Source organism: Hetaerina americana, unplaced genomic scaffold, assembly GCF_022747635.1.
Source record: "Hetaerina americana unplaced genomic scaffold, ioHetAmer1.1.p SCAF_4, whole genome shotgun sequence".
Lineage (NCBI taxonomy): Eukaryota > Metazoa > Arthropoda > Insecta > Odonata > Calopterygidae > Hetaerina > Hetaerina americana.
Genome location: NW_027286985.1, coordinates 101,053,563 through 101,080,623, shown reverse-complemented (window position 1 = coordinate 101,080,623; position 27,061 = coordinate 101,053,563). Strand labels below are relative to the sequence as shown.

Sequence of the window (27,061 nt, the reverse complement as noted above, 5' to 3'; positions counted from 1 at the left end):
ATTAAATGGGCAGCATCAAGGAAACGAGCATAAACGGACACCGTTCTGATAAATGCAATTTAAGGAAAGAAAGGCCTGCTTTTATGTGTATGTATGTACCTATTGATAAAAGGCTTAAAATGTAAAGAGATAAACTTAAGAATATTACAGGTTATTAAGGTCTGTGAGATTATTCTGATTTACTGAGAAGGAATTACATGGAATTCTTAAAGAATAACTCTCCTCCCAAATCTTGAACTCGTGAGGGCCTAATAAGCTGGGGAAGGGCGAGAAGTTATGAAGGAGGCATTCATTGGATTTCACTGTTTATCAAAGCTGTCCAAAGGCATCGAGTACATTTTCCCCTTGGATTTCATTCTTTTAAATGAAAGAGGCCGTTTGCGCCCACTTTAAATCATAAGTGAACCGAACACCACCAGGACAGGCGTCAAAGCCGGAGATCAAGCAATTGAAGGTTTGAGTTACTCTCACCGATCAACGTTTTTGGTATTTCGTAAAGAAGGAGTTTAGAATAGGGATAATAGGAATGACACACCAGTTATAGAATGTAAATATGAATGCCTGAAATATATTTAATATAGATGCAGTCGTTGAAAGTAATAGATACGTTAAATGCCTAGAACCAGATTATTTATAGGACGCAAATAATTCATGTTTTAAAATCATAAACACAGTAATCAATCAGAATGACGGCTTAATAGTTGATGGTGGAGTCCACCCTATTCGGCGTGTGAAATTCACACATCAGGGTAGGGGGGGCAGGGCCTCTCCCTGTGCCGGTTATGGTTTCCCAGTAGGATCTGGAACCCGAAAAATCACAGAGTTTGAGTGCCCAGAGAAGCTTGCTCGGGATTCGAATCTGGGCCCTCCGGTCAGTAGTCCAACGCTCTACCCCTGGACAACCGCGACCCTTTTAATTAATGTTTTAAGGAATTATAAAACATTATTGTTATGTGTACGTGTGAATATGTGAAAGTGTTTTCAATTCATATCTTAAACACTTCGTAAATGATGAAAGTGATTATAGATTTTATTTGAAATGTTTTCCGTATACATCAAACCAAATAGTGTGAAAAAATATTACCATTAGCGAGTGTAAGGTGCAACTACCTGATTCGCCTAAATCTGAGCAGGAAAACTGTGTTGAAATGCCAAGTCTTAGCATGCAGTTTCTCTAATTGGTCCGTCTGCAAACAGGTATGTCTGCATGACTGGGTGTAAGACCAACTTATATCACAGTCGATTTCGTTGGGTAACTGTCGGAAATGCCGAGACATTTCTGGCGATGAAAGCAAAAATGCCACGAATTTAATTGTGGAACGGGTACCAATTCCTTTCTTTGAATGGAACTTCATGAGTTAAATATTATTTCTTTAAAAGATAATACCGAATAATCGCGCGAATAATCGATACCGTTTACACTCCCAGTTTGTTTGCCTTTGAATCTTCTTCAAAATTGAAAGCAATGTTAATAAAACTCGACGAACTTTTTTCACGATCTCTATAAGCAGTTACAGAATGGAATCTGTCTAACCTGTAAACATATTTACACTCAACTTTTAACCTTAATCTAACACCAGCCGTGACAATTTCCAAAATGACTTAAATCAGCTGGTACGGTGTATCGACGAAGGCGAGTTTACGAAATCATAACCTAAGTCCTCTTAAACTAGATATTTGATTAACAAGAACTTGTAAAAAAATTTCGTTTGGTGAATGCGGGAAGCGTTCATGTCTGAGGAAGGTCAGGGTCTTCTACTAATGCCAACGCCATCCTCCCGACCTTCCGTCCCGTGAGGGGCAAGCGAGGGTGACACTCGTCCTCCGTCGGATGGGTCGGCCTGCTCTCCTCGCACGTGTGGCTGGCCCTCGTCGGCGGGCTAGTCGAATGGGGCGGGGAGGTGAAAGAGCGCGCTCGCCCGCTGGTTCCCGCCCCTCCAACGACCGACCACGAGGCGGACGCGGCCGAGCGGTGGCGGAGGGAGCCGATCGTCTACGGCCGCGGCCCCCGAAGGCGCGTCTCGCGGAGTCAGTCCATCCCAAGACGCCCAGCTCTCCGACACGCCTCTTCCCTTCGTCGGCAGTAGACACCGCCGCGCGGGGTGTCAACTGCGGTGGGCGACACGGAAAGACCTCATTTGTCTCCTCCTCGCCCTGCTTGTTAGGCACGTGTGACTGAGTCCTTGGGAGGCGTAGGAGGGAATTCGAGAGGGGGGGTTCGCCCCCCCCCACCCGGTTACTTGTTTTAGAATTTTTCCTTGTGTTTCGTCGGATTGTGTTTGTGTGGTGTGTTGGCCGGTCAAAGAGGGCGAAGACAACGCTTCCTTGACGTGTTTCTGGGGGCGGAGGTTTTTCCTAAGAGGACCCGACCGACGTGTGGAGCAAGGCTGACAGTACCGGTAAATCCCAGAATTTTATTTCCCCTTCTCTAATGGAATGTCTCCTCTTCCTTCGACTGTTTGTATTCTTTGAATCGGCACTTCTTAATCGCTTAAAAGTGGCGCTCGGCCCGGAAGTTCCTCCTTCAGTTTCCACGCACTCGCCGCGATCAAACGGCATTAAAATACGGCGTCCCAAGTTGAGAACATGTTTAGAAATTTAGGGACTCCGTATTGTTTGGCACTTCAGGCGTATTGAATCTTGGTTTTAATTACGATACCAGCGCGGCAACAACGATGACTCATGTTCACTTGTTTCCAGCCTCCATACCGTGTGCCCATGGTTTCATAGTATATTTGCTTGACAGGTTTTCACTACTCTAAAAGCAGTCACCTAGAAAATTAAAGTTTTCCTTATCAATTCCTTAATCAATATAAAACGTAGGTCAGTATTTGAAAAGGTAATGTGTCTTTAAACATCCGTATCTGGATCGGTTACATTACTCATTTGAAGTTTTAAATAGACATGAATTCCTTATGTTCCAAGATAAGCACGCTAAGTAAGTTTAAAAATGTTCTGGGGAAATTATTCTGTTCGTTTGTATTTAAGGTAGCGTTTTTTCCGTTTCGCTTTCATTCGGAGGAAGAGATTTTGTTTTAACTTTAAAATGACTGGGCCAATCTCGAAGGTCGTTAATAGAAAGTCAGGGTTCAAAATCACAAATTCGCGAATGGAACAACGTTTCCCTCTTGGTTAATAGTTTTAATTCTTCTAGGCGTATTTCCGCGAAGGACACGCGAACTCAAGCTATGCGAGGCTGTAGGAGAAGCCAAGTTTGTAGAGAGTTAGCCGAGTTTTGATGGAAGCGTGCAGGTGGATTAAGCATTTTATTTACCCGTGATTGAAGTGGAGATTTCTGACCGTGTTCTCGAGATTGGCTCTTGACTCTCGCGGAAATATCGCTGCGTACGGGCGTGATTGGTGAATGTATATCGTGGTACACGCATTGTCAACTTCTAGTGAGAGACTAACCCATCCATGACTTTAACGCAAGTTAGTCGATAAGGACTTCTCTCCCGCTTCACTTAACTTCCCTTCGCCGTGGAGGAAAATTCGAGACACCCTACTTTTTTTGCGGACGAGAGGCATCATTTATAACCATGACACCGATTTCTTTAAAGAATAGAATCAGTTTATTTTAAAGAGTTTCAAATATTCTTTAAGATGTTTCAAATTTCAAATGGAAGCTATAAATTTCAAAGTATTGAAATAGCGAACAGAGATCACATTTGGATGTTCTTTATAGGTTAAAAATAACCATAAACACAGTAATCAACCCGAAGGTCGGTTTAGGTGATGGCAGAGATCACGCAGTACTAAGCCCTATTCGGCGTGTGAAAATTCACACATCAGGGAAGGGGGGCCAGTTCCTTTTCCTGTGCCGGTTATGGTTACCCAGGAAGACCTGGTACCCGAATAATCACTTCAGTTTGAGTGGAGCAGCAAGTGCCCAGAGTGCCTTGCCCGGGAATCGAGCCCGCCACCTTCCGGTCAGCTGTACAACGCTCTACCCACTGGACTACCGCGACCCCTTTACAGGACATAGGACCATAATTTAGAAAAATGTCACGAGTCTGTATCCGTCGATCTTGAGAATCTTCCCATGAATCATTTCTCAGTTATTTATTCTAAATCAAATTTGCTTCGGACTTTCTTCTTTTTTCCGGTTTCACGTAAAAACAACCATGCCCCGAATAAACTTTAAAAGTGGACATATATAGTGTCCTCGATTTCGTCTGCGTAGTTGACTATTTTCCCTTCAAAATTCTTGAGCACCAAAGTATCACATTTTATCTGTAATATGTTACGGGTTTATTATGTTTAAAATACCGACTTATCCCGAGATACGTGAAAGGTAGACGCGTCTGAATGCGCCGAACACCTACTGAGTCTACGGGAGACCGCGGGGCGGGGAGTGTCGATACACTGGTTTGTAATGGCGGTTGATTAGGATTTTCTGTTATTTTTTAAGTGCATGATTTTGTTTATCATGGTGGCTTCTGCCTGGGAAAAATGAGTATTCATAGCTATGGGCGCGCCTATAGGTTTTCAATTCACACCTGACATTTGTTTTTCACCTTGCACCTAATTCGCTCGCTTTGCCTTAAAACTGCAAATGTTTCAGACACGGACAGTGCCTAGTTGCTATGCGCAGATTTATTGTCTTAATATGCATTGCCATCCATGTATGAGAATGAGTGAAAATGCGTATGTGTGGTATGACTTGATGAAATCGACCCCAAATCATGGCAATATGTCCTAATGAATTTTCATTCTATTAATGAGGCTGGCCTATATTCTAACGTATGATTAACTCTTATTATTATCCGGTGAAAGGCGGTTTTCAAATATATTTATTTATTTATTTATCGACTTAATTGGGCGAGGTTGGGACTAATAGTCCCTTCTTCCACCTAACCCTACATTACAGACATTTGACGACAATCACATACAACCAAGCCCTGGATGGAGGGAAATCCACCTAGGTTGGAATCGAACCCCCGACCTCTGGGTTGGTAGGCGAGGACGCTACCCCTCCGCCACCGAGGCCGGCTTATTATTATAAACAATTATTATTATTATTAACATTATAAAATATTGTGTATTTTGTAATTTTATTTGTCATTTTAAAGACCAGGTACGAAAAGTAATATTAGATTTCGTTGTAATTTAATATTCATAACTGCATTTGCATATCTTACCACCGCTGAATTTTTCGCTCTAATGTTTTAATTTAAAGAAAGTTTAAATGAGCGGTTAGTTTGAAAGCATAACTTACTTTTCAACTATTAAAATTATTAAAGAGTTTAGTTATAAGTTGATTTTACTTTTACTTTACACTTACAAATTAGTTTTTCCCGTAAGATTAATAAAAAATATCAATCTGTGGGGTTGAAGATATTAATCTCTTGATTTATCCTGGTGGTATGACCTGCGTTGAAGTTACAAGGGACATGTTAATTAGACCGGATCTTCCCTTAAAATTATTCTCGCTTGATACATTCTTCTCCTGCGTTTCTCCCAGTCTTGTTTATCATATGGATTTTCAAAGATCCAGCGGTCCATATTTGGAGGGGGATTGATTCCGCTACCAATATAATACCAGGCTCGTCTTTGGTGCTACCGTACATTTAATGTGTGGTTTCAACCAATGCGATACAATACATATCATTTGCTATTCATTTTCTTTTCACACAACAGCCCCAAAGAAGACTTTTAAAGTAGGCCAGCGTATTCTTCTAATGCGAGCGCCCCCATGAAAGGTTTGAGGTTGGAGTGAATCCCTAAACATTTCACTTCTTCCTTGTCACTTGATTTCATCCGGTTCTTTTCGCATGAAATGGCGTGCTAATCCTGTTGCCTCCCGGGACCACTCCTATGCCTCCATCCACCCTAATCCCTTGTGCAGGGACAAAATTAATGAGTAATCCCATATTGCCCCAAAAAAACTGTGTTGGGAGTGTTTGGTGTTTCCCAACACTTATATGCTATTGAGAAAAAACAGCGAGCCCTTTCGGTATCGCGGACCCTATTTAAGCCCGCGTCGCCTAGCGAGCCTGGAAAGGACGACGGCGGAGCGTGGATAAGTCCATTAGACGCTGATGGAATTGAACCCCCTATCACAAGTAACGTCGTCGCTCCTACTCCGGTCAAAGGTCCTCCTTAATGCAATTAGTGCAGTGAGCGTTCCGACGCCGTCAGCCGAAAGTCGCCGGAAAGGCAGTAATGTTAGTCCTCTCTGTGAAATCGCTGAGAGAAACAAAAACGCGGATTATTCCAACGAGCAATAAAAACGAAATATCCCCTAAAGTTAACCTCGTATTGCTCCTCGCAAACCATTTGGATCCTTCGCGCTCCTGTAATTTTTCTGTTTGTGAAGAGTCTCGTAATATAATTAATCAGTGATGCGTGTCTCTTAATATAAGCTGCACCCGGACGCGTCCTTTTCGCAATTTTTATTTGAATTGTACCGCTTCCCTTGAAGGTAACTATTTTTTAATGCTTTTCTTTGTATCATCTGGGAACGGAAATAGGGCGAAATGCAATAAATTTTCAATGATTTCGTTGAACGCTATCGCCTTTCTTATTTGTGGTGGTCGAGAAACATATGAACACTTGAATACACCGTGGCAAGAGACAGAACTTAAAGGATCTTCCGCAACAAAATTTAATTTATCTAATAAATGTATTTAATGTTATAATAAGTTAGCTCTAGTTAGGTAATGTTATAACTAGTTCTTATTCCCTAGAATGACAGAGAAAAAGTATAGACAAGGAGTTAACAGATTTTTTTTTCATTTTTAGTTGATTTTAACAGAAGACACGCCGTTAAATTATCGAAGAATCAAAAGAATAATCGCAATCATAGATCTGTTATACATTATTCTCTGTCGTGACAGTGCTGTTCGTGCTTGATGGTACCAGGGATCTTAGGCTTTGCCCTCTGCGTTGATTGGTGTTAAAGGGTATCTTTCCAAAAGCCGAGAAGTCTCCGCAGAATAAATAAAATAGCGAAAAAAGTACTTAATTCCGTTGTTATTACTTGCCAATTTCGCGTGATTTACAAGTCGTTTAAGAATGTGATGGATGACAATCCTCAGTTTTTATCTGCGAAACAATCTCGACAAAATCCTAAGGCTGTATCGCCGGAGAGCTGCTCTTTCATCCCCACGTTTCATGTTTGAATGCAATAATCCAACACATATTGAAATCAAATATTATAGTTATGGGAGTTTTCATAATGATAGACAACAAAAGAATTAGATTCTCCAATTTATTGTTTTGTATTTAGCCTCCATGCACTGCTTTTGTACTGGCATGCATGGCACTAAACAGATATACATATAACCTATGGAAATGAGAATCTTCGATTTTTTTGATAGGTTAAGATTATGTAAATACGAGTATGAATGATGAGAATTGACTTTTTGGCTAAAATGTAGACCGTTAGAAAGTATGAAGGGTCGACTGAAGAAGGGAGTTGTGTAAGGACAGCTAAAGGGAGTAGACCTGTGTGATGGTAAAAAACATGAACGAAATAGTATCGCTCCGTCTCCTGCAGACACATTATCTGCTGACGATGGATATACCTTCTTCTGATCCATTTCCAAATATTTTCATTGAATCGGTGATGATCAAATCGCCAGTAGCGTGTGTTGGGAATCCTTTCAACGCTTGTACAGTACGCAGGGATACACAAATTCTGGCGTGTTAAATTTTTTCTTTTCTCAATAGCTTGTTAGGTTCATTGGTTTTCCCACTCATTATGGATGAGTACGTATCAAATTTGCCAGTAATTTCAATAGTTTGTATATTTCATCTATGACAAAAATCCTGAACCTATGGCAATTGTTTTAGACACTGTATTCACTCTGCAACTCACTAATAACTTTCATCGGAAGTGGGAATCACCATTTTTATCCGAGTAATTGCTCTAAGTGGAATTTTTATGACTTAATGGTTGTTGGATATCGGGCGCCATTTAAAAAAAATGAAGTTTAATCACAGACTTTTCTTAGTTTTATTTTTTAAATATTTTCATTACACTAATGACTCTTAACTTTAAGAAATATTTTGAAGAAAGATTCATCACTTTTCCAATTACCTTGTAATAAAAAACATATAGTAATCAACCCGAAGGAAGGTCGGTTTTGTAGGTAATTATAGATTCCACGAAATACTACGCACGGCGCATGTGAAACTCACACATCAGGGTTGGGGGGCCCGTTCCTTTCCCTCTGCTGTATTTGGTTTTCCTGGAAAATCTGGTACCCAAAAAATCACATTGCATGGGTGGAGCCGGGGATGGTCAGACAGACTTGCCCGGGAATTGAGCCCAGACCCCTTGGGCTGTAGTCCCACACCCGACCCCAGGACTACCGCCATATATCTCGTCGAATATCCCGTCAAAAATCGTATACTTTTTGTTCATCAAAAATCGTTTTATTACGTTCCTCTGGGTCTCTTTCGATTTTTTCATTTCTTTCTCAAATTTTATCGGATAAATATAGAATCAATGACATTCGACGACGTTTTTAAAACTTTCACGATCGATTCTAATATGTTCAGATGTTTTCAATCGATTCAACTACGATTGGATGTGTGCGATTTAAAAATGACTTCATGCAGGAGTATATTTAAAACTAGCTAAAGGGTTAACGGGCATGAATGCCTAATTTGCAAATGAAAGATGATTTAAAACCATTATTTTCAAATAAATGTTTAGTATTTACATCGGTATGTTTATGGAGGATGTATATTGCAGAGAGCTTTAATATTGTAAATATCGATTCGTCGGAAGTGCAGCTTAATATTATAAATGCGCCTTAAATATTAGTGCTCCCGTACAGAAATCGACTGTGATAAACGTTATCAATAACTCCCAGTTAAGCGAATAACTCTTGAATGCTATGCAAATGCGCTAATGCATAAAGCGACAAATAAATCCAAGTCCGCCCTCGTTTTGGAAGCATCTGTATCGCCGACGACGTGGTGGACATGGGCGCTCTCTTAACAAATTTTTGCCCCTGAAATTATAAATACATAAATATACGGTTTCTTGTCAGAATATTATGCATTGGTATGTGTATATTATACACGCACACAAACTCACATTTATACACGAAAACCCGCCATTTGGTGATTTTTGCTGTTGTTCCTCAACCTTAATTTTTCCCACATACTTCCCTGACCTAGAAGCTCTGAGATAAATTCTAAAAAAACCCTACCCTATCCTGAAAAAACCTAATTTCACGACCAACCTTTTTCCCACATGCCCTCTCCGTTACTTTCATACGCCCCGCCAACTTATCGGATCTCAAATCAACCAATCCACTCCTGTATTCCTCGCCCTCTCCCAAAGCCACTCCCATGTCCTGCAATAAACCTAGGCGCAAAACATGTTTTATTTTCAAAACCCGAACTCCATCCCTCTCCCACCCACTTTTTAACTCTCTCCCACCAATTTCCTACTCCTCATGTACTTCCAGCATATGCCCTGTCTTTTATATTGGACAGTGTACCACACCCCTAAATAATAGAATCAATTACCTCCGGGCGTCATGCGAGAATTCCTCCCCGATTGGGATGATCCCCATCCCAAAACAGTCCTGTGAACACAACACTCCCCTTGATAAATGCTATATCATCTCCATTTTAGCATCCCTCCCACCCTCTCACCCTCCACTCAAACTTAAAACTATAGAGCAAGCCTTGACCGGGACTTCCGACTTACCCAGTGGATGCACTCCTTTTTTTAGCTTTCGAAGGAACGTAATTAGTAATGAAATCTGCTAAGGGGGGTTTATGCTGCAAAGTTCCCCAATTACGAGGGTCATCCGGAAAGTAGTACCCGTTCGTGAAATAAAGACACAAAAGTAAATATTAACAAACATAAAAAATTTTATTTGAAAGAGGATACTTTAAACTACTTCTCAACATAATCTCCAAGCAAATTAAGGCATTTGTCATAACGTGTGACAAGTTTCTGTATTCCTGCTGCATAGTCCTTCGCCGCCAGCTCATTGAGATACGCGAGGGACCCATCTTGCACAAATTTTTGCATAATGCAGATGGTGTTTAACAATTTCATGAACAATTGTTCGAGAAACATTGGGAAAATGCTCACAGATGTCATCAATTGTGACGCGCCGATCGTTCCTCACGAATTCGTCAACTGAGCTCACCAGTTGGTCTGTAATGACAGACGGTCTCCCCGAACGCTCATCGTCGTGTGTGTTCCCCCTCCCCATGTTGAAGTTGCGACACCACCGCCGAACAGACGACTCGTCCATTACATTGTCTCCATACACCTCCTTTAATTGGCGATGAATATCACATGGGCGAACGTTTCTTGCATTGAGGAATTTAATCACTGCCCTCACTTCACAACTGGCGGCGTTCTCAATTTTTTTAAACATTGTAAACAATCACAGAAACAACACAGGCAATGCTAGCGTCACGCAACTTGGCTCAGAGAAGGCAGACAAGCCACTGAAGCTATCTGACCTCGTCCAGCGGCTACTCGCGTCGTCAGCACTTCATGCGGCACGAACGGGTACTACTTTCCGGATGACCCTCGTATTTAGACAGGAGATGGCGTTGGGAAGCTGTTCACCCACCAATGGAGAAGTGGATGAGGAAAGTGCCCTCGTGACAGGTAAAGGATAGACGTTGCATGATTGCTTTCCTTACTCTCGTTTCCTCTTTATGTCCTATAGTAAAATATATCTTCATATGTTTTTTTCGGCTATCTACGGGTTACGTTAGGCCTTTGTTGGACACAAGTTACCAAACGGTACAGCGACAATTTTGTAATCTATCTTTTAAAAACCTTGCCCGACATCCAAAATTTCAACTAGCCCCTCCTCAATTCTTCATACGTCATGGCTTATAAAACTTAGAAACACAAATAAACACTCGCAGTTTTGGTTTTTGAATGTTTACCTGGCACAACCAACTTTCTCAACGGAAGGATGAAAATAGTTTTGCATCGATGAGTTACTCCAAATTTATTCATAATTTTCGTTGAATTTTGCATGCATCGAAGAACTAAAGAGGGCAGAGTAATATTTAATCGTTATTTATATAAAACTACGAAATTATGTTTCTTCATTCTTTTATTTATTATTTTTTCAATCTTATTTTATATTTTATTTATTAACCTTATTAATTTTTAATATTTAATTATTTTTGTCAATCTTATTTGTTTATAATATTTTGTCTAAGGGTCGCGGTAATCCAGGAGTAAATTTCGACTACCGACCGGACGGTCCAGGTTCGATTCCATTGCAAGCCTCTCTTGGCACCCTCAGCTTCATCCAACCTATGTGATTATTAGGGTACCAGATCTTCCTGGAAAACCAAAGTCGGCACAAGGAAAAAGGATCTGCCCCTCACTTATTTCCTTGATGGGTAAATTTCACGCACCGTCGGGCTTAGTACTGAGTGAATTCTATTTTCACATATCAACCAACCTTCGGGTTGATTATTCTGTTCATGAATTTTTTTAATTCATGCACAATTCTCTCTCTTGCGATTGCTCCTTTTATATTTCTCTAATGACTTTACAGTGTATTAGAGTAGAATATTGAATGGTACATTTCTTACATGGCTATTTTTATTGGCATTAATGTTTCTGTTTGATAGATCAAGTTTCGTGTAGGCATGTTCTGCGGAGATGATATCACTTGTCCTTGGAAATGAAAACTTAGTCCGGATCGACTTTATTTAAATCACGAAGCTTGAGAGAAGCGAGAAAATGAGTGAAATTAAATTTGTAGGTAAGGGCAGAATGGCTATAGGCAAATAGGAAAGGTGTAGCAGCAATGTCTTGAATAAAGGTGGACAATTGGTGAATTGATCACTAATGGAGACAGACATCATGTTACTTGTGACAGTCTAACAAGTATATTCTTCCGTGAATATTAAGTTTAAAAAAAAGGTTCTGTTTAAATAAACACCGTTTCATCTTTCTTAGAATATTTCGTTTTAAAACCAACGGTAACTTACTGATTAGCTAGGTCAGGTTATATGAAACATCTTATGCTTTATTAAAACGATTCTAGAAGGACCGATAAAGATATCTTTAAAAAAATGCTCCAGTGATTTCACACAATGCAAATGCAGGTCTAGAGATTAGTACACAATGAGGTGAAGAGCTAAAATCTTTAATATTAGGTCGTTACAATATGTGTACAATTATTATTGCTAATTCAGAGTATAATTTGATAAGGAGAATTTTTCATCTGCAGTGTTATCTTTGAACCTGGTTACCGACGTAAAAATGACATTGTGCTAATTAAAATTAGGCTCGTGAGGTAATTCTTTGACATAAATAAACAAACTTTGATTGGGAATTCTTTCATGAAATTGAACAATATTTATTGCACCAATTGCTGGTCGTCTTCAGAGGTAACATGTATTGTTCACAGAACATACCAGCTACAAACATTCAGTCACAGAATGTTGTTAGTGGAATGAGATATCACCCATTATATCGAATGAACTTGCGGGTGGCAATTCGTAAATCAATAATTTTCCAGCAAACCAACTAAGTAAAATAACTCGCATCAAACTTCGTTTTGGCGTTTGTAAATATAACCAGGAATATTGTTGCATTAAGTGTATGTAATATTACGTTTATGTATTGCATGGGTGTATGCTTTATGCATTTGTGATATAGTTTGTATTTGAACAAGGCAACTGATGTATTGTGTTGGTGGTTGTTATCCCTCAGGTATAATGCCCGGTATTGGAACCCGGGCCCTTCCAGTTAGTAGTCCAACGCTCTACCGCCTACCGCGATCCACAAATATATGTGTGTGTACTCAAGAGAGTCTCTCTTGAAGAAGGCCCCTGAGAGGGCCGAAAGCTCGAACAATTTACCGTGTAAGTGTTCTTTTATATGTGTCTATTATTTTCTATTTGTGTTATGTTGTGTCAGCCCATTATATATATATATATATATATATATATATATATATATATATATATAACACAAATAGGATAGAATAGCAACATTTAAAAGGACACGCACACGGTACATTGTTCGAGCTTTCGGCCCTCTCAGAGGCCTTCTTCAAGTGAGACTGAAAATATGCTGTTGCTGCGGAGAGGGGAAAGAGGTATGAGCGGGGAGGGGGGGTGTGGAGGGAATGCTGGGAGGGAAATTAAATATGGCGGTTAAGGGTGGGAATTTATATATATATATATATATATATATATATATATATATATATATATATATATATATATATATATATATATATATATATATATACACATATAGGGCTACCATTATCACCGTTGCTGTTCAACCTGTATGCAGAGGGAATGATTAAAGAGGCATGGGAAAAGCTGTAGGTAGGAATGAAAGTTGGCGGGGAATTCGTGAAATCAGTTAGGTTTGCTGATGACCAAGCTTTAGTTTGTCAGTCAGCCAAGGGGTTGCAAGATTTGCTGAGTGAATTGGAAATTCAGTGCGACAGGTATGGGATGAGAATCTCTATTAATAAAAAAAGATAATGCGATTTTCTAGAAAGAAGAAGGCTAAGCTAAACATTAAAATAGGAGGGCAAAAACTAGAGCAGGTAGAATAGTTTACGTATCTCGGAAGTTTTTTGGACGTAGATTGGAGGCTTTATAATTGTGGGTGTGGAGAAGAATAGAGAAAACAAATGAGGAAGTACTTGGTATGGTGGGCGAAGAGAGGAGTTTGTTGGGAGAAATCCTATGGAGGAAGGAGAAGTGGATGAAGGGGGTATTGACATTCAGTTGGATGTTGAAGACTGTGATAGAGGGGAGAATGTTGGGCAAACGAGGAAAGGGAAGGACCAGGATAGGAATGATGGACGGGATGAAGGGAGGAAGAGAGTGTACTCAGAGATGAAGAGGGACCTGATGTAGAGTAGGATGCTTGAATTTGAGTGTTGTTAGGAGTCACAAAATATTTATTTGGCAGCTTTGTCCATCCAAGAAAAGCCTTTCTTAACCGGTAGATTACCTAATAATAATAATATATATATAAAAAATATATATATATATATATTATATATATATATATATATATATATATATATATATATATATATATATATACACATATATATATATACACATAGGCTTTTGTATGTATATAAATAAATGTGTGTATATATATATATACGTACATATATACATATATACTATAGTATACATGTAAATGGACGTGTTTGTGTGAAGTCTATATGCGATGGTGTAATGATTACAGGTACTTCACTTTGTTTTGTACAAAATATACGACACGGAATGTATTAATTTCTCCTCTAATAAGTGATAAGAACGCAACATGTTTAACGTTTTTATGATTACCCTTATTTAAAATGATTTAACCTATTGGTACGTGGAATACGAAAAATAGATTTTACATAAATATTTTTTATTAAGTTTCACCTATAATGTTTGGAGGAGGCTATTCCTCTTTAACCTTTTTTTTATTTTTATTTTAAACGTAGGTATTTTGTCTGTTTGAATTTTTGGTTTAAATGAGCCAAAAGTTATTAGAATTTAAGAAATAAATCACGACTGACGTGACTTTCTACCACAATTTCCCATAAGCACCCATTAAGGTGTGGCATAAAGTGTAATCACTAGCCGATGGGAAAATTGAAGAGTGGAAAAACGATTTAACCAGTAGAATTAGGATTGGAGCACTTTTCGGAAAACTCTTTTCATTCTTTAATCGTTTGCGCTTTAGCCGTTAAATCTATTTTCCTCCGTTGGCTCTGTAACTCATATTTGGCCCTTTTCTATCAAGAAAGGTGTAAGTGAACAAGCCATACGTTACTGATTGCACTCCAAATGTGTTCGGAGTGGCTTTAATGCACGGTTGATAAGTAGATCAAACTTAGGAGGCGTTTCGTTCTAGTTATAGAAGACAGAAACACAATATTCTTCTTCATAACATCTTTTGTTTCTAATATTGGTGGTCGTCATAAGGACAGACGAGATTAATTTGTCGCAAAATTCTAGACTGATGAGCAAAGTTTTTAATTTTATAGCTCTGTTCCGCTTTTGGTAATATTAATAATGTACACGGGTGGGAAAAACAAGAAGCCAAACCGTAATGAAATTATTATCGGAGAGAGGGACCTTACATTTGAAGGATTAAAATTTGTATTCATTACAAAAGATTTTATTTAACCCTTGAAATTCCATTTCCAAGGTACGTCAATAATATATTTCATACGGCTACATCGACTATGAGTTGACTCGTAATCGATCAAGTCTTGCATATCGAATTGAATGCAAGATCGACTCACATTGGAGGACGAACTGTTACTATGCGTATAAAGCAGGAGCCTAAGACGTTGGTAAGAATGAGCTACGGCAACACTGAAAATAATTAATTCTTGAGATATATCGACATCGATATTCGGTAACAGATTATAATCGGAATACCAGGAATTGTTTTTATCGATCAACATAAATCAATTTAATGATATACCGATTTGGATTTAAAAAATTTGGACCTTTGAATATAAATAGGGTATAATAATAAAATTACCAAAATTAATATATTATTAAAGTGAAATTGTACTCTCTAAATGTTTTGATAATATATTGTTAATGATTGTTGGTGGTACCATGTGCGCAGTAAAAGTTTAAGTGGTGCATTTATATTCCGTGTTTTAAGTTTTATTTTTTTCATTTTTCAGTCATGATGTTCGAGGAATAAGAAAAATACATTTGAATTTCTAGCTTCCTTGTGTCCCCTCGAAAATGACTTGTCTTCTGATGAATGGATTTTGTTAAGCAAATCTGCATAGTTAAGAATGTCTCCACAGGGAAAGCAAGGCTTGTGAAGGCTGGTATTACCTTTATGGGAATATGGCTAACGGGTTTTTGTTGAGGCTTGCTAGAGTCTATATGTGGCCCATTTTGCGTTCAAACTAATGGAGTCATGATTTAGCCTTTCGTCGTAGTGTTATTTTTATGATTATTTTAAATATCAAATTACGTATGAGACCGTAATTCTCTGCATACTTAGTGACAGGTACTATGCCGCCTGCGTCTAACGGATGACATTCCTGAAAACTGACTAGAAGTTGGCTATAACCAATGCAATATTGACATTTTGCACCCATTATTGACATTTTTTACAAATTTTTTTGGATCATCTCAAAATAATTCAAATGAGTGCTTCAATTTCTGAAAATCTCGTGCCACGAATAAAAATGACTTTTTTACGGAAATTTATTGACACCTCATTTGAATTCACAGTGATTTTTTAAAGAATCCACTAACTGAGGTAGCAAGGCTAGGACACGTAAGATTATACAGTCCGTGTTCCTCTGATACACGTTAAACTACCAAAAAAGAATAAACTGAATGTTTTGCTGTTATTTATGACAGTGATTATTATTATATGTAAGTGTTCGATGAACCCTGGCATTAAACAGTGTGTTACCTCTAGGTCCAGTCTATTACGTTTATTATTATTGTATATTCTTGAACCCCATTCACTTTATCAAAATATTTCTTTATTTACTGTTTAAATACTTTCTGCCCACATTAATTCCATCTAAAATGCCTATTCTTTTCCTATCTCTACCTCGCATATCCAGAATGATACACTCTTTACTACACTTTGGTCTATAGAATCTTATTACCTCTTGGTTATCACCTGTATCTATGAATTCCTCGCCCTTTCTCTGATTGTTTTCCAAAATCCATTCCTCTTCCGTTACCATGGCCTAATTATCTTTATCTGTTTTCTATTCCGTTTTTTACCAAATTTTAATTGAAAACCAAACCAACAAGTCAACTTTCAATCAACCGTTCTCCTCTTGCATCAATGAGCAAGTTTTAATGCCATAAAAACAGTGCAGCTTATTACAGCATTCTAGTATTTTCTTTATTTCTTCAGTTAAGGTGCCCGCCATCAACTACCTCTCATTAAAAAAAGCTCCTTTACCCTTACTTGCCTTTACTTATTTTGGTTTCCTTATCCCTTGGCTCACCTTATTATGATACGTCTCCTGAGCATGTGAACTCTTAAACCTGTTCTAGTTTATGTTCCCCAAATTCAATATTTATCTTGGCCTTCCTTTGGGTATTTCTGGCAGACGCATTCAGAGCGCTAAGGTACTTCCAACTAAGGTGGTTTAAATTTACTCACTCAATGTATCTGGACCTAGTACTCATTCCTTAGGTTTTCCATAAAGCACTGGTGCCCGGAACATCACGCCCTTTAGATGTCAATGGCGTCACCTAGATTTGAATCACAGGTTTTTTTTAATCAAAGGACCCACTGATATTGTTCCCATTTTACTGAATGTTTTACATTGCGCATATCAGCCAATAAATTCTATTCACATGAAAGGAGAAGTTCGACGCCACCACCCGAGAGAAAACTCTGGAGAAACAAGGTAGAAAATTCGTTATTTTGAACTCAGAAAACTGCTGGACTTAAAATATACCTCGAAAATTCTGTCTGGCTTGAGTAACTAAATAATAGTTGACATTGTGTGAAACTTGGAAATCATAAATTTACTAATCCTGTATCGGGTTTTTATATGAATGCTATGCATAATATTGAACCACTCGCTAACCATCCAACCAAGAGCGAATTGTTCTATTTTCCTAGGAGAAATGATGAAAATTCAATTTTCTGAAAAACACATCTGTTAACGAGTAAAATTTCCGTATTTTTAATTATAAATAATTTTTTATCAAAATATACGGGAATAATAATAAGAAGGGGAAAATTTCAAAAAAGTAGAATTTGCATAAAAGCCGACATGTGAATTCGTCCTTCGGCCAAATCCAGAACCGATAGCACGCTCGTAGTTTTCAAGCAAATAATCCTCGGGGTCACTTCAGGTATCACGTTCACTGAATATATTTAATGTTGATCTGATTTCTCCTCTTATCTGATCGACTTTCTCATTTCCGCCAAACTCCGGGAAGGCCTCCTTGGAGAGTCATTCTTCAATTTGTTTTGTCTTGGCATATCATTGCGGTTCAACTTTCCTTGAGTTCGGGATTTTTCCTTCACAGGGACTACTTCATCCCTCCAATGGCCCTTCATCCACAAGCATCACCTCATTCCACCGACTCACAGCCAACTTTTTCTTTCAACCTCCGCAAGTTACTGCCAATTTTACGAAATATTACCAGCATGTCTGATAAATCGACGCACGGAAGACATCACACTGAATTTGGCTAAAGACTGTGCATTTATACTCCTCTTGTACTTTAATCTTTATTATCACCCTTCATGATATTCACAAAAACCCATTCTACTCCTTCCTTTTTCCACTCATATCCCGGGAATCGTCCGTGACGGAACGCCTACCTTTCACAATGCCGCTCAATCGCTCAATATCTGCTTTTCTCACATTTTCTAACTCCAAATTTCGTCAAGTAACTTTTTTCCGTACCCGTTCATGAGTAAAACTTCAACGTTACCTACAGTGTGGGTTAGGTTTTCTATGTGGGATGTGTTTGTGTTCGTAAAATTTGTCGTCACCTAAGTGATCTCATCCTAAAAGCTCATATTTTTAATTCATCATGTTTATAAATCAAAAAGCGCTGCATTCTGCACTCTTAGTTTGGCTGATTTATATTCTTATGCCTTTGTGGAGCGTCATCGTCAAATTTCCTCTTATTTTCTGTGTATTCCTTCGCGAATGCAGTGCTTTAAATGTAACTACTGTGACGTCCTTCTAATTTTTTCCTAGCTACTTGAATCATTAGAATTTCACTCCTTTTACTTTACCAAAATAATATTCATCCAATACATTGTAATACATCTTGTGAGAAACTCGGCATTTGACGTAGTGCGATAATTCACGATAACTGAAATTCCTGGGCTCTTCGGCTTGATGAGTGCGAGTTCAAGGAAGGAGGGAAATTGCATGGCCCTCATTCCTCCCTGTATGAGGTTGTACTTTAATTTTGTAATTTTTTTACAAGGAAGGGAGTTTGGCATTTCATAACATATGCTTACGAGAAGTGTGGCTTTACACTGGAGGATCTTCCATTGGGTTTATTATTGCATTATTTCAGCCAGTGCTTGCGAAGAAAAATATTTTTTTATCCTTTATCACCAAAGAAGACAGTGGCGCTAAAATACTAATGACTACTACGTCGTTTCAGAATTATTTAAGCTTTGATGGTCCAAGTGAAAGTGTTCAAAGTTTTTCAAAAATATATCAAGCTGTCTATCGAGTATTTTTAGTTCAACCTCGTAATTTAACTGATGAGTAATTGTGGTGAAATATGTGCTCTTTAAACCGGATTGCTCCTTTCTATTTTTGAAGGAAAATTTGGGTTTATGATATTAATGACGTAGCCCATAATTACGTCAGAAGCTGGAAAGTCTCATATTTTATGGATCTCTAGAAAGAGGGAAAGGGACAGAATAAGGAATATGGCTTAAATCTACTTTAAGTGTGATCCCCATCGGTATTCGGGTGCCGAAGGGGGATGTCAGCGCGTGTCTCACTTTTCATTCAATGAAGGATTCGACTGACTGACCGCGATAATTTTGGACGTTACCCGATACTAATATCGGTCAGAAGGGGTACGTCTCCAGCCTGAAGTCTGCTGTAGGGACACATTTCTTTGCGTTAATAAAAAAATGTTCAATAGCATTCTAGTTTTTGGGAGTTTTAAAAAAAAGGTGAAATACTTGTATACTATTTCGAAGGTAGGTTTACATATGATGCCACCTCATAAGAGACAAATTTAAATTTATCACTAAGAGTTAGTGGATTTTGTGAATGAAAACGAAATTTACTTTTTTTAGTTCCGTGGAAAATATATTTTTCTTAAAGAGCCGTACGCATAAATCGAACCATAAATCGTTATGTTTTTTTACGTTTTTCTTGTTTATTTTTGTAACTTTGAATTTATATTTCTTCCTAAGTACTTATTTTTAGATACAAATAGGATACCATTTGTAGTCAACTGTATTTGTTCAAGTGTACGAGGAATGTACAAAAAGTATCACGACTTCTGAGTTTTTTCAAAAATTATTTATTTATTCATGAATATCTATTTTTTCCCCTTCAATGTTATCCCTATTAGATATTATACCCTTGTGCCAACGTTTTTTCCAATCCCCGAAGCACTTCAAAATATATTTTTTTTGTGATCTTGTTCACCTCCTCCTTCTATGAAGTCTTTATCTCGTCAATCGTAGCGTAGCGTCGTCCTTTGATGGTTGTCTTCAGTTTCTGGAACGAGAAAAAGTCACTGGGGGCCAGATCTGAGGAATATGGTGGTTGCGGCATCATTGGTGTGTCGCTTTTGGCCAAAAAATCGCGCACAAGTAACGATGTGTGAGCAGGGGCGTTGTCATCGTGAAAAAGCCAATTTTTGTTCCTCCACAAATCCGGGCGTTTGTGGCGGATTGCTTCGCGCTAATTGCGTGTACCTTGCAGGTAGTATTACTTATTTACTGTTCTACTCTGTGGCATGAACTCATGATGCACACCGCCCCTGCTATAGAAGAAAACTATGTGCAAAACTTTCACATTCGACCGAACGTGCTTTTTTCGGTCTTCGCTCGTGTTGCAGCTTCCATTGGGATGTTTGGGAATTTGGGAGATTCGACGTCATAACCATAAACCCATGACTCGTCACCAGTTACGACCCTCTCGAGTAAATTTGGGTTGTCGCGGACAGAGTCCAACACCTTATGAGCAATGTGAATGCGTTGCTGTTTTTGATCGAAATTGAGAAATTTTGGTACGAATTTTGCGGCAACCCTTGTCATGCCCAAATCAGTGGTAAAAATCGAATGGCACGAGCAAATCGTTATGTTCAGTCCTCAGCAACTTCTATAACGGTAAATGAAACAGTTTCTGGCGTCACTTGGTGGAAATTCTTCATATTGAAATTTAATTTAAAATACTTCGCCTTTCCACATAAATTGTGGAAAGGCGGAGTATTTTAAATTTAATTTCTTTAACGGTGATTCGGCGTTTGGACAATACTATTTTCTTCACTTCATCAATGTTTTCGTCTGTTGTTGACGTGCTTGGGCTTTCGGCACGCAATTTCGTCACATCTTTTCAGCCCTCTGAGAACATTTTGTACCACCGATAGGCGTTGCTTCGGTCGAAGATGGCTTCTCCATACGCCAAATTTTACATTCGGAATGCGTCCGCGCCCTTAATTTCGTTTTCCCCACAAAATTTGATACGGATTCTTTGATCTACGTTTTGGAACAAGAAAAAATTGAAGATCAGCCAAAACACTTCCAAGCAAAGCAGCTGTCAAACAATTAACTGACCGTAGAAAATAGCCGAATTTTTCGGCATTAGTGAGAAACAATAAAAAATTGAAAATCAAATACATGTAACCCGCGAAAATTCAAAATTCGTGATACTTTTTTAAGAGACCTCGTACAATGCATACTTAACTCAACAATAATGCAATGATACTAAGACAACACAATAAAAATTCGAGCATTGTCCAAGTCTCTTTATATTTCAATTTATTTAAAAATTAATTCCGGTGTCAAGGTCGTATAATTGGCAGTTAACGCATACGCATTCCTTGACCGACAGTTCTGAGTGTTGAGTTCGGCAAGGAATTCGTAATTGTAACATTCCGCTGAATTCCGGTCGATACTCATGTTCCTCGTGATTGCCGACGTGAATTCATCTGTACAAATACGTTTCAATTTTCATGACATATCCATACCTTCAGAAGAGTAAATTGCTGAAAAGATCACTAGTATTCATTGATATATTTGTTTTGATTTCTTCATATGCTTGCCTCTCCTATCAAATTCTATAATCTTACCTTTATCGCTTCTGGAGATCTTGAGACGGAGCGGCCTTGATTTCCCGAAGGTGATTTGATTTTGAAGGAGCGGATTCTGTTAAATTACTATATGTCCTGAGGACAACCTTCCAGACGAATTTCTCCAATAGGAAGTAATTTCCCAACAGATATCTTGTATTTGACGTTCCATAGGAAACATTGTCCAAGATACAAGTATGCGTACAAAGTAACTAGTCAAAATCTGTTTTCGCCGCCTCAAAATAAAATGTTCATCCTTACCCGTAATTTTTCTTGCAGTTAAAACCACATTTCTCGTGCCTAAAGATATGGGTAGGGGTGTGACGTGCACGAATCACAATAGGGCCTTCTCCAAGTCCATCCTCAATAGCGCTGTGTCTTTGTACTTATATCACTCATTGTTTTTTCTATTACTGAAATCTTTTATCATTAGTCATAGGTTATGGAAACTGACAAGAACATATTTATGAGTGAAACTTAACTTACACAGGAATTACATAGGAATCTACCATTGCTGTATATGGGCTGAGTAATTAGTGAAAAAAATGATAGGATTAGCCCAAAGTGTAACTTCATTTGACGTTATCCCGGAATAATGAGTTCTAGGGACTTTTTGAGAGGAACGTGAGCGTCCCTGATATTTTTCGTTTGGAACGTAAGTATCGATTTTAATCCTCACGGAATCCTTTTCCCAATGATTTCTTAGAAATTACTCTGGTGCAATATTACTCGGAGGGGACATGGTTAAGAGCTCCAGAGATTTGGGTGTATTCATCAAAGGTCGATTTAGAAATGTGGCAGGCTGTGAATTTTAACGTCGTCAACCAAATGCCAAGGAAGGATTAAGGTATCACGCATCCGATTCATGAGAGTGGAAAATTAATTGCAAACTTGGATAAAATATTCGAAAAAACTTAATTTAGTCAAAATGTGTAGAGGTTAATATTTATATTTGTTAGATGCATTAAATATTTATATTTGTATAGGTATTAAATATTTAAAATTATTAGCAGTAAATTGGTTTATATTATTTTAAAGTGCAATATATTTTTGAGTTGAAATCTGCAACATCCTCCCATGGCGTTGCGCGACACTAATCAATCTGGATATCGACGATATGGAGGATTTGAATCCAATGATACTCCCGTCTGCTCCTATTTGGATTTGTTCCCTATTTGTTTGGCTACTTCCTAAATATTAGGAGTTTGGTTAAAGTATAAATTGAAACATTCATAAGTAATATATATATATATATATATATATATATATATATATATATATATATATATATATATATATACACACACATTTATAAATTACGGATGGTGTCCTAACAGCCCCGCCACACGCCCTTGCGGCGGCTTGCGGGGTGGTAAGTAGATGTGTATATATTATATAGATATATATTGTGTATATATACTATACTATATACTATACTATAGTATGTACATATTGTGTTTATATATATACATGTATATATACATACATGTATGTATATATATATATATATATATATATATATATACTATATATAGCTTGTGGATAAAATGCTTTGAAATCATTTATTTACCACACATGTATATTAACAAAGTATTATTATTTATTGTGTTGATTTATCTACTGCGCTAATTCACGTCCAGACAATAAATATGGAATATCTCTTTTCGCTCGTTGTTATACGCAAAAAATAAACACGCATACGTTTACGAGACATTCGCTAGCTCCAAGCTGAGCGATAATAAAAACTAACACTTACAAAAGGAAAGACAATTTGAGTTGTCGGCGGCAGATAATGAGAAATTGGAGAATGGTCTTAGATGATCTTACGTTATCGCAACGTATAATAAATTCGTCGCAGCTGGACAAAGAGGGCAGCAGGTGCCCTTTCCTTCCCCCGCGCTCCCCCCCCCCTTTCCATCCGTCTCACTTCCACGCCGACAGTCACTGCCTCTCTCTGCGCCGCGGTCGCAATTACCGAGTATGTCCTGACACCCAGCTCAAACTCACGCGTTCTTCCACTTTCGAAACTAGCTCTGCGAGGCACCCCATTAGAAGTTTTCGCCTGAAAAAATCCATTAGATTTTTACAAAGGAATTTTATTTCAATAAAAGGCCTTTGTACAGAGAAAAACCAATTGGAATTGGAACTCAATTGGTATCAGTAAATATTGTTAAAAAATGTTATAACATGAGAAGACATTTCAATGCCAAAATTCAATGTTTTGATAAACTTAATCATCGTTCGAAATGGAAATTGATCTTTGTATGATCGATTTACATTTTAACCGTCATTACACGTGTTACTCACAAAATACTCTGTGTCCCTGTTTTAAATGCGTTGGAGGCAAAGAAAAAGAGGATTATGTTATTTTCTCTTTTCGAAAAGCGAGTTATTTTGTAAGCATTTATTATTTATTTTAGGTGAATTGAATCAGTTTTTTTTTCATTTTCTCGTCGTCCATTTTACCGTGTCAATGCAATATTTAACTTCAATAATTTACCTCTAAATGTTATAAGATGCCTCTGTAACTTAGGGAGTCATCTGTTTCTGGTAGTTTTGGTGTTCGAACCTTGTACGGTTAAATATATTAGCTTTCTTCTTCTTCTCTCCAATGTGGCTATTAATGGAACGCCGGGAGCTCTTCAGACTGATACTTCAGTCATTCGCATCGAGCCCCATTTACCTTTCTTCCCAGTGTCTCTTCATCCTATCATTCACTTTTCTTATTCTGCTCTTTGTCTCCTTCATTCATTCCACTTGTTCAATTGAGGCCATCCACCACCAACCCGACTGCATTTGTTTCTGTCGAGTACCTGTGACTCCGCTATTTCTGCTCCGCCTGGGTCTCCCCTCCCCCCTTTCATCCAATTGTTTGTCGTCTTCAATCCCGCCAACCTGTCGAAGATCCCCTTTAAGAGCCGGCTCATTTGCATTCTCTTCAGGTGTCCATGGAAATTCAGCCTCCGCTTGCGCATCATTATCATTTTGGTTCATCTCCACCTTCCGGCTCCGTTCTTCATTTCCCCTCTTCCAAATCTCAACAACGATCGTTCTGGGGTCCAGGATGTTCCTCCCCAATTGTTTTTCATCGCTTCCATCTTCCTCAGTTTTTTTCTATTGTCTCGGATTCGGATCCATTCAACGTTTCAGAATGTATGAATGTGTGATTACGAGTATAATGGAATAAAAATAATAATTCCAACTCTTTCGCCCAATATGCCAGTTGGTGGCATGTTGAGGTCTCTTTCTCCTGGTTCGGCCTTAAGCCAAGGGTGGCATGTAAAGTTACCCTAAAAGTGGAGACGAAGGGGAGAACTAAAGAGAGGAGTTCTAACTTGAGGAGTAATTAAAGTAAAGGAGATTCTTTGGCGGAGATCATTTCGCTTTAGGAGTTATATGGGGCAACGCTCATTTTCCTAATGCCCATCCCGATGCCTCATTTCACTTCGACCATTTATGTAAAATACTTAATATATTTAGTAAAATAAAATCCATTTGACGCCGTGTATCTCTGAATTTCAAAAGTTTTATACGCATTTCTGTACTGGGTTGTCACTAAACTGTACGCAAACAAAAGTTTGGTGTATATAGGTAAGGGGAGAGTTCATCCTGAACTAGGCCATTAGGATTGTAAAGTTAACTTTTGACGCCAGTCCCAGTCCCAGGTCCTTTCCGTGAGGACAGGATTTGCGGATTCTGTATTTAGAATGCAACATAAAACTTACTTCCACTGAAAATGAGTGAAAGATACATATCTTTCGATCCTTGTCTAAGCTATCCTTGGGTTGCTATTTATATTCTGAGCCCATTAATGAAGATGCAGTAATTTATTGTTGAAAATGGCTTCATTGTATTTTGAAGTACTCTCAATGATAATCAATACAGGATCACATGCGCTCGAATCAATTTTCATAACGCTTTTTCCACTCCGATTGAAGTACCTCCAAAACATGGTTTTTGAATGCATCAACGGCTTCTTCAGGCGCCGAAAAACGTTGGCCACGCAATTTTTTTCTTGATAAACGGGAACAAAAAGAAGTCATTTGGTGCTAAATCAGGGCTGTACGGAGGATCACTCATTAATTTGACGTTAAATAGGTGGTTGTTTCAGCCGATCTGTGAGAGCCTGCATTGTCATGATGAAGAATGATCCTTGATTTCCGCTTTTTCCGTATTTCACCCAGCACCTCTGGCAAACAAATCCTCTTGTACCATTCAAATTAACGGTTCTACGTTGCTTTAACGGTGCAGTTGCCACATGTCTAGTTATTCCGAAGAAACAGGCTATCATTTGCTTCAATTTGCTTCATGAGCGAATTAATTTTGTCGGATTTGGCTCGTCTTGGAAAACACGCACAGTGGATTGCTGTTTTGTTTCGCGACCATACGCATAAATCAAAGGATCGTCATCAGAGTAGATGTTGGACACAGATTTTGATGCACGTGATTGCATTTGTGGAGCATCTTTTTTGCACCTATTGACACGAGTATCTTGTCTTTATGAGATTTTGTCAAATTGCAACGCGAGAAATTTTTTTTCACAGCTACAAGTTCATTCAATATCTTATTGATGCTCGTCATACTAATCCCCAAGGATGCCTCAATCTCACGATAATTTACATGACAAACTTCCTTTACAAGGTCGTGCAGAGCATCAATGTGTTCCGGCCCAACAACTGATTATGGACGACCTTCACGACTGAGACAAAATTTTCGAGTCACTGTAAACAACGCAAGTTATGATCAAACGACAAAATCTTCTTTGAAAAGTTAACGTTAAAAGGGTTAAACTTTCAGATGGAAACGTCAGATGGCGCCTAAAGCTCTTAAGTGTTCTCAAGGCTCAAAATATAAATAGCAAGCCTCGTATTATTTATAAATTCCATGGGGAAAATCGTATGCATCACACCTGAAAGATTTAGGTTTTTTGGTTGAGGGAGAGAGCGGTGTCTGTAAATATTTTGGCCTTCTTTAAAATTATAATAATTATGTTTTATTATGTGTAATTGTAATGATAATGATTTTTTATTATTTCCTAAGTAAAATTTCCATTTGACATATTGTTTAATCATAAACTTAAGGCTCGTTGGACACTAATTAGGAATAAAACATTGGAATAAAGTTGAACGGTTAACATAAGTTCCTATCATGATCTTTATATTAGAATTTGGATATTAAGAAGAAAATATCGCTTGGAGAAATTTATCATCAAATTCCATGTGGATTAAAAAATATGAACAGGGTCACTTCATATTGTTATTTATAGCATGGGGAGTGCTGCTCATCGCAGTAAAAGGGAGTACAAACTTTATCTACGAGTATA

The 27,061-nt window shown here is 38.2% G+C and overlaps 1 protein-coding gene across 1 annotated transcript in view; it reads left to right on the top strand.

Annotated features, from left to right (window-relative positions):
• Nucleotides 1–2,058: 2,058 nt before the first annotated feature.
• Nucleotides 2,059–27,061, top strand: part of LOC139692527 (uncharacterized) — a 356,986-nt gene continuing 331,983 nt past the window's right edge. The window contains exon 1 of the mRNA XM_071590749.1: nucleotides 2,059–2,399. The gene's annotated coding sequence lies outside the window, so the exon portion shown is untranslated. The remainder of the gene's footprint in view (nucleotides 2,400–27,061) is intronic.